At 43.4% G+C, this 14,562-nt stretch overlaps 1 pseudogene; it reads left to right on the top strand.

The window, feature by feature from the left end:
* Positions 1-4,227: 4,227 nt before the first annotated feature.
* On the top strand, positions 4,228-12,556 carry LOC127638864 (ATP-dependent DNA helicase Q1-like; annotated as a pseudogene).
* The last annotated feature ends 2,006 nt before the right edge of the window (positions 12,557-14,562 follow it).

The following is a 14,562-nucleotide window of genomic DNA, read 5'->3' on the forward strand; positions in this document are numbered from 1 at the left end:
CTTTCCAGAGCTCCGCCTCCCGAGCTTTCCAGAGCTCCGCCCTCCGAGCTTCCCAGAGCTCCACCTCTCAAGCCTCTCGAGCCTACTAGGGCTCCGCCCCTCAAGCCCCTCGAGCCTACCAGGGCTCCGCCCCTCAAGCCTACCAGGGCTCCGCCCCTCAAGCCTCTCGAGCCTACCAGGGCTCCGCCCCTCAAGCCTCTCGAGCCTCCCAGGGCTCTGCCTCAAGCCTCTCGAGTCTTCCAGGGCTCCGTCTCTCAAGCCTCCCGAGCTTTCCAGAGCTCCGCCCTCCGAGCTTCCCAGAGCTCCGCCTCTCGAGCCTTCCAGGGCTTCGCCTCTCGAGCCTACCAGGGCTCCGCCCCTCAAGCCTCTCGAGCCTACCAGGGCTCCGCCCCTCAAGCCTCTCGAGCCTTCCAGGGCTCCGCCCCTCAAGCCTCTCGAGCCTTCCAGGGCCCCGCCTCTCGAGCCTCCCAGGGCCCCGCCCCTCATTCCTCTCGAGCCTCCCAGGGCTCCGCCCCTCAAGCCTCTCGAGCCTCCCAGGGCTCCGCCTTTCAAGCCTCTCGAGTCTTCCAGGGCTCCGCCCCTCAAGCCTCGAGCCTTCCAGGGCCCCGCCTCTCGAGCCTTCCAAGGCCCCGCCCCTCAAGCCCCTCGAGCCTTCCAGGGCACCGCCCCTCAAGCCTTCCAGGGCTCCGCCCCTCAAGCCTCTCGAGCCTACCAGGGCTCCACCCCTCAAGCCTCTCGAGCTCACCAGGGCTCCACCCCTCAAGCCTCTCGAGCCTTCCAGGGCACCGCCCCTCAAGCCTCTCGGGCCTTCCAGGACTCCGCCTCTCGGGCCTTCCAGGGCTCCGCCTCCAAAGCCTCCTACGGCTCCGCCCTCAGAGCTTCCAGAGCCTCCTGCGGCTCCGCCTCCAGAGCCTTCCTCGGCTCCGTCCCCGGAGCCTTCCAGGCCTCCGCCTCTAGAACTGCCTACGGCGCCACCGCCCTCGGCTCCACCTCCTGAGCCATCCTCGGCTCCACCTCCTAGGCCTTCCTCAGCTCCGCCTCCTGAGCCTCCCTCAGCTCCGCCTCCTGAGCCTCCCAGAGCCTCCCTCAGCTCCGCCTCCTGAGCTCCCAGAGCCTCCCCCAGCTCTGCCTCCTGCTCCTCCAGAGCTTTCCATGGGTCCGCCTCCAGAACCTCCCACAGCTTCGTCTCCAGAGCCCCTCTCAGCTCCGCCTCCGGGACCTGCCCCTGTCCTGAGGTTGCCTCCCAGGCCTCCTGTCCCTGTCCGATGGCCACCTCCCAGGCCCCCCGAACCGGCCCCTGCTCTGCGGCCATCTCCCAGTCCACCTAAACCCGTCCCTACCCGGTGGAAGCTTCCCAGGCCCGAGCCTACCAGGGCTCCGCCCCTCGAGCCTCTCGAGCCTACCAGGGCTCCGCCCCTCGAGCCTCTCGAGCCTTCCAGGGCTCCACCCCTCAAGCCTCGAGCCTTCCAGGGCCCCGCCTCTCGAGCCTTCCAGGGCCTCCAGGCCTCAGCCTCTCGAGCCTTCCAGGGCTCCGCCTCCAGAGCCTCCTAGGGCTCCGCCCCTCAGAGCTTCCAGAGCCTCCTGCGCCTCAGCCTCTCAGAGCCTTCCAGGGCTCCGCCTCTCGAGCCTTCCAGGCCTCCTCTAGGGCTGCCCTCAAGCCTCGAGCCTTCAGGCTCCACCTCCTGAGCCATCCTCGGCTCCACCTCCTAAGCCCCTCGAGCCTCCAGGGCTCCGCCTCCTGAGCCTCCCTCAGCTCCGCCTCCTGAGCCTCCCTCAGCTCCACCCCTCAGAGCCTCCCAGAGCCTCCCTCAGGGCTCCGCCTCCTCGAGCCTCCCAGAGCCTCCCCAGGGCTCTGCCTCCTGCTCCTCCAGAGCCTTCCATGGACTCCGCCTCCAGAGCCTCCCACAGCTCCGTCTCCAGAGCCCCTCTCAGCTCCGCCTCCGGGACCTGCCCCTGTCCTGAGGTTGCCTCCCAGGCCTCCTGTCCCTGTCCGATGGCCACCTCCCAGGCCCCCCGAACCGGCCCCTGCTCTGCGGCCATCTCCCAGTCCACCTAAACCCGTCCCTACCCGGTGGAAGCTTCCCAGGCCACCCGACCTGGTTCCCGGCACACACCCCCAGAGACTGCTAATCTGCCCTCTCGCCCTCCTTTGTCTGTCTCCGTGTCCCTTGTGCCCCCCTTGGCCTGCCTGCCTGCCCCTCGTTGCTCCCTGGACTGCCTGCCTGCCTGCCCCTCGTCGCCCCCCGGACTGCTGGTCTGCCTCTCGTTGCCCCCTGGACTGCCTGTCTGCCCTTTGTGCCCCCTGTCATTTGTCAGTTGTTCTTCCTGTTTTTTGTTTTGTTGATCGTCTGGTATCCGATCCTTGAGGGGGCTATGTAACGGTTACCCTGTCTTGTCTCACTGTTGCCCTTTGTTTGTAATTTTGTCACTTTTGTTATTCCTTAGTTTTCACTTTTGTCACCCTTGTACCTCCATAGTCTTGTTTTCCCTCGTGTTCACTGTTCATTGTTTTCACCTGCCCTTGTTAATTTGCCTTTGGTTTCTGTTAATCACCTTGTCACCTAGTTTGTGTTCTGTTTGTTCATTGGCCCCTTTTTCCCATGTTTTTGTATTTATATCCTGGTTTTTGGTTTAGTCCTTGTCTGTCGTTGAATGTTGTTGCACGTGAATGTTATGGTTGTTTCTCCAGCCTGTGGATGTTTTTCATGTTCATGTTGTTTTCCCCTCGTGGATATTTCTTTGTTCCTGTTTGTTTGCCCTCACTTTGATTTATAATAAAGAACCTGCTTCTGGATCCGCACCTCCTCGTCTGCCTTCACTCCTGCATTCGTTACAATATTATAATGCTCTTAACTTAATGCATGAGAATACAAGAAGATGTTTACCCTCTAGGCCTCAGTCTACAGTTTGTACATAACCTACCTATTATTGCACTGGCTCTATGTGATTTTCATTACACCTAAAAAAAAAATGGAACAGGAGTGAAGTATATGTTGTTGTTGTAGGAGGAAACACCCCAACGTAACATCTTAAATGCAGTTATTTAATACATTATAGCTTCATAAATAACTACAATCTCCGAAACTGCCATTTTTCTGTGCATTCAGAGCCTCTTCTATGAGTTGTGGGAATGTCCCGACCTGAGAGAGAGAGACTGAAACTGCTTCCGGCTGATGCACACTCTGTTGCGGGGACACTTAATTCAGCTAGATTATAACGTATTGGTTCCAGACTTATTGAATCATAATATATGTGTCACTGTGCGTTTCTTATTGTGAAGAAAATTGGCAATACGCAGCTTTAGTAATAAGAGAGAGTTTGTTTTTTGTGTGAGTTAAAGATGGATTGAAGTGAACAGAAAGGTGAGAGAGGAAGTCTTCACCCCATTATACCCTGCAAAAAAATGGAAGATCAACTCATGTATCTGAAGTCCATTAATGTCTCTGCCATAACTCTTAATGCCTTAAGTACAAAGGTTTGATGTTCTGGAATCTTGTGGATATATGGGACATATTGATGTTCTACACAAACTATTAGATAACTATACAAGATAATAATAACTGGTTGATGAATAAAAAACAATTCCAAAGCCCATTTCAATGCAATCATTTTTTTTTTCTCACTTCACGTCAACCTGCCCAGGGACGTCTCTCGCTCTCTCTCGCTCTCTCTCTCTGTGTGTGTGTGTATGTATGTATATATATACATACATACACACAACAATCACCAACAATCATGCCACAGTTCAAATCACTGAGATCAAATTTTTCCCCATACTGATGGTTGATGTGAATATTAACTGAAGCACCTTAACCTATATCTGCCTGATTTTATGCACTGAACTGCTTCCACATGCTGATTAAATAATCACATGGATGATTGTTGGTCTCAGATGGGCTGGTTTGAGTATTTCTGTAACTGCTGATCTGGGATTTTCACGCACAACAGTCTCTAGAATTTACTGTGAATGGTGCCAAAAACAAAAAACAAACAGTGAGCGGCAGTTCTGTGGATGGAAATACCTTGCTGATGAGAGGTCAAGAGAGAATGGCCAGACTGGTTAGAACTGACAAAGTCTACGGTAACTCGGATAACCACTCTGTAATTGTGGTGAGAAGAATAGCATCACCAAACGCTATTCTGAGATGCGGGTTGGCACTGTTGTACACAATATTTGCCAGGTTTATATATGGTGTATATATGACTGGTGGAAATCAATGCACTGTAATGCACATTCATCTGCAGGAGGACTCCAAATGGATCCTGGCTGGCATGATGGATAAAAGCAGCCCATTCAAGTTGCTGTATGTAACCCCGGAGAAAATTGCTAAGAGCAAGAGGGATATTACTGCTCAGCCGTACCACGACAACATGCCTCAGGCATGCTTTCGGAGGTGGTCCTCCAAAAAGATTCAGGTTTAAATCCACAGAGTTACTGTTGTTTTACTTGTTATTGTTTTGGTGTCCTCTCATGGCTTAACCATGTTGTTGTCATTTAATTTATTTGTGTGTCTGTGCAGGTGGTCGTTTCCACTGTGGTATTTGGGATGGGCATTGACAAGGCTGATGTGCGATTTGACATCCATCACACAATTAGCAAATCCATTGAAAATTACTATCAGGAGAGTGGACGTGCAGGTAAGCAACAGCCTGGCACTCAATTACTGTACATTCTGTCCTAACCAGCCCCAAATAAATACAACAATTTAGGAACATTCATTGTCTCAATAGTAAACAATACCATAGTATCGTGATTGAACCAACAGCAATTTCTTGTTTACACCTAAAAAAAAAAATGGAACAGGAGTAAAGGAGTGAAATATATGTTGTCGTTGAGAGAAAAGGCTGTAGCAAGCAACTTATCTTTCAGGTGTTTAAAGGGCCAGGGCGCACTTTAAACGGTTTCTTGTTTTATAGCAGCCTCTTGTGGAGATTGTGAACACTAACGCTGAAAAATGTGTACCGGTAGTCATAAGAGTAAGCTATAGGAACCAGTCTACTGTTTGCATCTCTGCACAGTTTGTGTTACATCGCAACAGTCTGTTAATGTTTATTGTCGGGGACTATATCTTCTAAAAGAAGGATATGGCATTTAAATTATTTTTCTTAAAAAATATACAATACTTTAAACTTTTTGTGTATACTTTTTTTTATAAAATATTTAATTATAATTAATATATTTATAAAACAATATAAATTTAGAATATATAATTATATTATTAATTATAATTATACGAGATACTACATAGCATTGAAACGATTTTTTTAAACAATTAACACACATTGATTCACTTCATATTCACAAACACGCCCTGCAACTTGACCTTTATTTTGAAAAATAAAAATCTACTTATCAAACCTTACGAATAATTTATTATTCATTAAATAGGCCTAGATAAAACGTACTAAACACAATAAATCTTCCACTAATTGATCAAAAACTATAAGTAATTAGATTTAAAGATAATTTATTATATAAATGTGATTTTATTTTCACAGACTCTTATCTTGCTTGGAGCCCGGGCCTGTGATTTGTCAGTTTCCTGATCAATGGTCGCGTGGGGCAACGAGGACTTCTGGCGCAAACAAGAAAGAGTGAAAGACTTATGAGCACTCAAAGTACTAGTACTACTAGAGCGCTAAAATATTTAGTATGCAGTTGAATGGTTATTTCTAAAGGTTGCACCCTACTTATGACACTCTTTTGTCGTTTAGTAGTATGGCATATGTATGTTTCTCTGCTCAAATCACCTGTCTCATTAAAACATCTCAATTCTCTTACAAGTACAGGCATTATTTATTCAAAATGATGATGCTTCCTGAATGGAAATTAAATTCATCTCAAACTCAATTATTTAATTAAAACATGACATTCAAACAGTTATCTAACATCATACTGTGTCTTATAATAATCTTCAGAAAGTGTTGTTTCAGCTTGGGGTAAAAACGGCATAAAATGGACAATGACATTGGAAAGTTTATTTTGTTTATAAACTGTTCAGCTAGCATTCATAGATCAGATATTTATTACCTACACATAAATGCATCACTTTTATTTTCACAATCTTCAAGAATACAGGTGAAACTCGAAAAATTAGAATATCGTGCAAAAGTTCATTAATTTCAGTAATTCAACTTAAAAGGAGAAACTAATATATTATATAGACTCATTACAAGCAAAGTAAGATATTTCAAGCCTTTATTTGATATAATTTTGATGATTATGGCTTACAGCTTATGAAAACCCCAAATTCAGAATCTCAGAAAATTAGAATATTACATGAAATCAATACAAAAAAGGATTTTAAATACAGAAATGTCGGCCCTCTGAAAAGTATAATCATGCATATGTACTCAGTACTTGGTTTGGGCCCCTTTTGCATTAATTACTGCCTCAATGCGGCGTGGCATGGATGCTATCAGCCTGTGGCACTGCTGTGGTGTTATGGAAGACCAAGATGCTTCAATAGCGGCCTTCAGCTCTTCTGCATTGTTTGGTCTCATGTCTCTCATCTTTCTCTTGGCAATGCCCCATAGATTCTCTATGGGGTTCAGGTCAGGCGAGTTTGCTGGCCAATCAAGCATAGTAATACCATGGTCATTGAACCAGGTTTTGGTACTTTTGGCAGTGTGGGCAGGTGCCAAGTCCTGCTGGAAAATGAAGTCAGCATCTCCATAAAGCTTGTCTGCTGAAGGAAGCATGAAGCAATGTCCCGGTAGACGGCTGCGTTGACTCTGGACTTAATAAAGCACAGTGGACCAACACCAGCCGATGACATGGCTCCCCAAACCAACACAGACTGTGGAAACTTCACACTGGACTTCAAGCATCTTGGATTGTGTGCCTCTCCATTCTTCCTCCAGACTCTGGGACCTTGGTTTCCAAATGAGATGCAAAATTTGCTCTCATCAGAAAAGAGGACTTTGGACCACTGAGCAACAGACCAGTTCTTTTTTTCTTTAGCCCAGGTAAGACGTTTGACATTTGAAGCCCATGTCCAGGACCCGTCTGTGTGTGGTGGCTCTTGATGCAGTAACTCCAGCCTCAGTCCACTCCTTGTGAAGCTCCCCACACATTTGAATGGCCTTTTCCTGACAATCCTCTCCAGGCTACGGTCATCCCTGCTGCTTGTGCACCTTTTTCTTCCACACTTTTCCCTTCCACTTAACTTTCTATTAATGTGCTTTGATACAGCACTTTGAGAACATCCAACTTCTTTTGCAATTACCTTTTGAGGCTTTCCGTCCTTGTGGAGGGTGCCAATGATGGTTTTCTGCACAACTGTCAGGTCAGCAGTCTTCCCCATGATTGTGAATTCAACTGAACCAGACTGAGAGACCATTTAAAGGCTCAGGAACCCTTTGCAGGTGTTTAGCTGATTAGAGTGTGACACTTTGAGCCTACAATACTGAACATTTTCACAATATTCTAATTTTCTGAGATTCTGAATTTGGGGTTTTCATAAGCTGTAAGCCATAATCATCAAAATTATATCAAATAAAGGCTTGACATATCTTACTTTGCTTGTAATGAGTCTATATAATATATTAGTTTCACCTTTTAAGTTGAATTACTGAAATTAATGAACTTTTGCACGATATTCAAATTTTTCGAGTTTCACCTGTAGAAAGTAATAAATACATTAATAAACACTGATGCTTTAATGTAAATATGTGTGGGTGTGAGTGATTAATTAGACTGGCAGGATGTTTATTACTCCCTTGAGGAGTGAGGCAGGCAAACATACTGGTGTGACTTTCATTATTACATCCCTCTGTGAAGCTCCGCTCATTAGAGGTGCAGAGGTGAGAGACACAGAGATCATTCTACACCAGTGATACCTGTAATCTCCAATCGCCAAGGGCTTTTGTGTTGTCTAGGAGGTTCGCATGAGTGCATGTGCTTGCATTCTCACTTAATTCAAGGGCTGAAACGATATTTCGACCTTATCGACAAAAATGTTCGTTGTCGAGTAGTCATTTGATCTCATTTAACGTAATATGAGATCATATGAAACAATAATGATGACGCAAGAGAGCAGCACTGCAGGAGAGGAAGAATTACACAGATCAAAGTCCAGATGCACTCTAAACATTCCAAACAGCTTCAGGTGATGTAGATCGCAGTGTATGAGGGACTTATAATGCAAAAATACTAAGTAAGTAAATACAGAAGCACACTTGTTGTGGAATAAGTAGAACCGGAGCTACCGCTCAGCTGAAGCAAAACTTGCGTGTCGAGCGTCTTTAAAGGAAACACCCCAACGTTACATCTTAAATGCAGTTATTTAATACATTATAGCTTCATAAATAACTACAATCTCCGAAACTGCCATTTTTCTGTGCATTCAGAGCCTCTTCTATGAGTTGTGGGAATGTCCCGACCTGAGAGGGAGAGACTGAAACTGCTTCCGGCTGATGCACACTCTGTCGCGGGGACACGCATCCATAGAGCAAGCACACTTAATTCAGCTAGATTATAACGTATTGGTTCCAGACTTACTGAATCATAATATATGTGTCACTGTGCGTTTCTTATCGTGAAGAAAATTGGCAATACGCAGCTTTAGTAATAAGAGAGAGTTTGTTTTTTGTGTGAGTTAAAGATGGATTGAAGTGAACAGAAAGGTGAGAGAGGAAGTCTTCACCCCATTATACCCTGCAAAAAATGGAAGATCAACTCATGTATCTGAAGTCCATTAATGTCTCTGCCATAACTCTTAATGCCTTAAGTACAAAGGTTTGATGTTCTGGAATCTTGTGGATATATGGGACATATTAATGTTCTACACAAACTAGACTAACACTAATTAGATAACTATACAAGATAATAATAACTGGTTGATGAATAAAAAACAATTCCAAAGCCCATTTCAATGCAATCATTTTTTTTCTCACTTCACGTCAACCTGCCCAGGGACGTCTCTCTCTCTCTCTCTCTCTCTCTCTCTCTCTCTCTCTCTCTCTCTCTCTCTCTCTCTCTCTCTCTCTCTCTCTCTCTCTCTCTCTCTCTCTCTCTCTCTCTCTCTCTCTCTCTCTCTCTCTCTCTCTCTCTGTGTGTGTATGTATATATATATACATACATACACACAACAATCACCAACAATCATGCCACAGTTCAAATCACTGAGATCAAATTTTTCCCCATACTGATGGTTGATGTGAATATAACTGAAGCTCTTAACCTATATCTGCATGATTTTATGCACTGAACTGCTTCCACATGCTGATTAAATAATCACATGGATGATTGTTGGTCTCAGATGGGCTGGTTTGAGTATTTCTGTAACTGCTGATCTGGGATTTTCACGCACAACAGTCTCTAGAATTTACTGTGAATGGTGCCAAAAACAAATAACAAACAGTGAGCGGCAGTTCTGTGGATGGAAATGCCTTGCTGATGAGAGGTCAAGAGAGAATGGCCAGACTGGTTAGAACTGACAAAGTCTACGGTAACTCGGATAACCACTCTGTACAATTGTGGTGAGAAGAATAGCATCACCAAACGCTATTCTGAGATGCGGGTTGGCACTGTTGTACACAATATTTGCCAGGTTTATATATGGTGTATATATGACTGGTGGAAATCAATGCACTGTAATGCACATTCATCTGCAGGAGGACTCCAAATGGATCCTGGCTGGCATGATGGATAAAAGCAGCCCATTCAAGTTGCTGTATGTAACCCCGGAGAAAATTGCTAAGAGCAAGAGGGATATTACTGCTCAGCCGTACCACGACAACATGCCTCAGGCATGCTTTCGGAGGTGGTCCTCCAAAAGATTCAGGTTTAAATCCACAGAGTTACTGTTGTTTTACTTGTTATTGTTTTGGTGTCCTCTCATGGCTTAATCATGTTGTTGTCATTTAATTTATTTGTGTGTCTGTGCAGGTGGTCGTTGCTACTGTGGCATTTGGGATGGGCATTGACAAGGCTGATGTGCGATTTGACATCCATCACACAATTAGCAAATCCATTGAAAATTACTATCAGGAGAGTGGACGTGCAGGTAAGCAAAAGCCTGGCACTCAATTACTGTACATTCTGTCCTAACCAGCCCCAAATAAATACAACAATTTAGGAACATTCATTGTCTCAATAGTAAACAATACCATTGTATCGTGATTGAACCAACAGCAATTTCTTGTTTTCAAGGGAGGGACGATGGCCCAGCAGACTGCATTGTATTCTGACATCTTTAGAATAAGCACAATGGTTGTGATGGAGAACAGTGAGCAGCAGAAGCTACACAATATGGTGGCTTATTGTGAAAATGTGGACAGGTACTGGTTCTGTTCTGGAATAGTTCACCCAAAAATTATTTACTCACCCTTGTGCCAATTTTAGAATAATTTTCTCAGCTCTGTAGGTCCATACAATGCACAGGAATGGTGATAAAAGCTCCAAAAAGCACATAAAGGCAGCATAAAAGTAATCTGTATGACTCCATTGGTTTAATCCATATCTTCTAAAGGAATCCAATTGATTTTGGGCGAGAACAGGCCAAAATGTAACTCCTTTTTCACTACATATATTGCCATCTCTAGGCAAAATCATGATTTCAAGTTTGATTATACTTTTTACACATTTGCAGAGCACTAAGAAACACACTCTTGTGGCTTGTGCAGAGTTGGAACAGTTTTAATGTGCTTTTGCTTTAAAATGGACAAAAACATAATTTAAACCCTAAACTACTGTCTGCCCACTTATGATGATGACTTATGTAATAGTTAAATATTCAAATCACTTTATAAGCTAATTCCTCTGCATTTTAATGAATTTGCATCTTTGATAACTCTTCCTTTTCCTTTATTTCACAAGTGAGGATGTTAGCTTCACTCCCTACACAACCTATTTCTACCTGAAGCTGGGGCGTAAAGCTGCTCTCCTGAAGAATGAGTCACTCCATCACTATGAAGATGAAGAGGAGTGTGCAATCACACAGCACAGTAAGGCAGTCAACAAAATCAGCAGCCGCACAAGTGATCTGCTCATATGCTTCCCTTGTGCTTTACCCATATAGTACTTTTTCTTGGTGGTTTAATTATACTTGTCAGTCCTTTCCTGAACCTCTTATTGGGGACAATTGTCCAGATTCTTTGCAAACTGCTGATACCTTATCTAGGGGTTTCTCTTGTTAGATATGAAAACGTAAAGGGATGTTTTTGCTTATTTTAATTGTCATATTTCAGTTTGTATTTATTGAATCTGGCCTTTGGTCTCTGTTCTTTTGGATCTATTGAGCTGTTTTATTATGCCTCTCCCAGTCTTATTCTGTTACAGGTAGATGTCATCAGAATTTTAAGGGTTGCATTACAATTAACAAATGTATAAAATATTTTTTTCCCAGTAACTAACACATTCACTAATTTATTTATTTATTGTATATAAACAGTTCATTTTTAATTTTATGATTTTCATCATTTCAATTTATTAGCACCTTATATCTTTGGTATTCCTAAAGTTTATAGTATCCACCCACTCAGCAAATGACTTTTAAGAACCCCACAGGTAAAGAGCTCTTGTGCCACCCCACAGTTAAAGAGATTTTCAAAAAGTGCTGGAGAGAAAAGTAGTACCAAAGTAAAAAAAAATCTGTGGCCAAGAAAGATGCCCTTCCATAGTCCGTAAGGAAATGCGACCAAAAGTACAGTTAATACACTCCATATTCACAAAACTTCACACAAAAAAAATCATTTTTTATCAGGTTTAATGAGGGATTACATCTACCACTTTATCATTTTGTTTTTTTGCTTGCTTGTGCTTATGTTCGGAAAAACATCATTTTAGACATCATTGTGGAGCTAATTAACCTTAATGCTTTGCATGGGCCACTAACCCCACTTTACACTCATTGCTCTATTTTCCTCTCAAAGATATTTTAAAAAGGAAAAGAGCTCTCATTTTGTCTTGTCTTTCCTCAGGATGCTCATTTAGAAGTTGAGTCTCTAGAGGAAGTAGAGACGGCCATGACTGAAGTTGCCACCAGTGCCATTGAGAGACACAAAACTAAAATCCACAAGGACCACCAAAACATGAAGAGACTTTCTCAGAGCTAGATAGACAATCTTGCTTCAGAAGAGAGTGATTATGTAAAGCAAACCTCAGTTCTGATGTTGATGTTGTGATCAATGCAATGGAACAACAGAACACGGTGGCTGAAGAAGAAGAAATAGCAAATATCTTCAAAACACTCCTAAACAACAATCCACATCAATTAAAAGTAGGCAAAAACCACTAACTCAGAAATCTATTTGCACTGCCAATGCTGAGCAGCCAAAACCAAATCTGGTGAGCACACCTTCAGAAATCTCCATTATATCTGCAGCTGCTGTGGAGGAGTTACACCATCTCCGAAGTTATTATAGCAAAATGTTAAGAAGAATCAACTACATTTCCAATGAGCACTTGCAAAGCTCCCAGCCTGGAATGTTGACGTGTATGACTGAGCCCTTCAAAAGCCTCCATTTCCCATCAAGGACAATCATTGCCAGAGGTGCCAGAAACCTATGGACTCGTGTTAGTATGAGACGAAAGCTCATACTTATGTTCTGAACATTTGTTGTGTAGGCCTAACCTACATTTCAAATTTTTTTATGTTAATTAATTATGTTTATACCAGAGGTCTGATGAATGCTTGATTCTGATTGGTCGACAGATGTTCTAAGGTGTGCAATTATTTTTCAAGTAGGCATGGCTATGAAGTAGTTCCAGGACTTGACCGCATAAAGGTTCCATATCGCTTCGCCAAATTATTTCAGTTATTTCATAGAGACGCACAGGCTACCACAACAAAATAACCAAGTATATCGGATAAGAATGATCCCTGGGCTCCCCTCTCTTTCTCTTTTGCTCTGGTCTCACTCACTCACACACACACACACACCCTGTACATACCACAGCAAAATAACCATATAAACAAAGACATTATTTAAAGTAAATCGGTTAAAAATGTCTATAATATCCTACATTTATTTCAATTTCTGTTAAAAAGAGCCCTCACGCTCCCTCAATTCCCCCGCACTTGCACATGCTCACATACGTTTAGAACCTACATCACACCGCTATACAATGCTCAATTGTGGTCTAACTATAAGAAAAAGAGTATGCAGAGACTCAAGGTTGCATACAATGATGCAATGAGGTTGCTGCTTCGTGTCCCTAGGTGGCATAGTGCCAGTCATTTGTTTGTGGCTACTAGAGTGCCATCTTGTGAGGCACTTTTAAGACAACTGATGTTTAGTTTTATGTGTCGCCTGGACAGGTCAGTGAACCATATAATTGAAGCCCTAGTCAGTCCGCTGAAAAGCTGTTATAGATACACCTCTAGGTTAAGACGACACTGGTGCAATAGCCTGTATATCCTATAGGCTAATATGGAAATTTGTATGTATTTATGTATGTATGTATGTGTTATATGGACCTGTGTCTGCAATAAAGCTTTAATAATACGCACGCGCATGCGCATGCACTCAAACATTGAAATTCGTGTCCCGACCAACAAATAGAGCCGCACCCCCCACAACTTAATCAATACAACCGTTTCTAATATCCAAAATAACTTAATATGTTAAACTTTTTATGTTTCAGTGTATTTTGCCCTAATCAGCCTCACATACAGTAGCTAGAGTGAAAAGCACCATTGCACTCCTACGAACTCTCTCGGGAGCGACGTCAGTGCACCACTGGGATTGTAAACAGTTGTTTAGCAATGGAAAAACTACAAAAATGATGACACTCGCTCCTGCTGAGAAGTAAACTGAAACTTACATCTTGGCCATTTGAAGCGATGTTATTCCTGACGAGAGTCACTTTAAACAACGGAAATTCCACACGTGATCAAAGCTGTCGTTTCAGAGCACACCTGCATCTCAGTAGGGTTGAAAACGGTTGTTAAGGTTTACATCGGAAATATGGCGACACTCACTGCCGCTGAGAAGTGCTTAAACTTGCATCTTGGTGATTTTGAAGCGATGATACATAATTGACCCCACATTAAGTGACACATGGTATTCCTCTTGTTTTTGGAAGAATTGGAACAAAACTTGTGTGTTTTTATCACTGTGAACTGCAACGATTACATTTTAATGTTGTTGTCTACATGTTGTTTTTGTTTAAGTTTTTATTGATATAGACCTATGTGTGCAACAAGAGAGCTGCAACAAAAAAGGTAGTCCCAGAAGCGATCTCTCCGTTTCTGAGCTTCTCTCTTTCAATCAGTTTGATCTCTCTTACACGCACAAACGCATTGACTTGTTACTCCAGTAAGTGCTCCAGTAAAGCAGCGCAATCCTCGCTATCTTACGTTTCTAGTTCTAAAGTGACGTTTTCGAACTAGCAAGGAAGGCTGGTTATTTAAGCAAGACACTGAATCATTGGCGAAGAAAGTTTCGAAAAGAAAGCCAGAAAAAGTCTTGAGTTAAAACCCTGAACGATGTCTTAATGTGTGGTAACCGTGGGATAAACGGAATAATTGACTTCAGCCCATTGAATCATTGGAAAAATAATGTACACCGCTGCGCGTCGTGACAGCATTACCACCTAGGGTGTGCATTATTTTT

This window comes from Xyrauchen texanus, chromosome 47, assembly GCF_025860055.1.
Source record: "Xyrauchen texanus isolate HMW12.3.18 chromosome 47, RBS_HiC_50CHRs, whole genome shotgun sequence".
Taxonomy (NCBI): Eukaryota; Metazoa; Chordata; class Actinopteri; order Cypriniformes; family Catostomidae; genus Xyrauchen; species Xyrauchen texanus.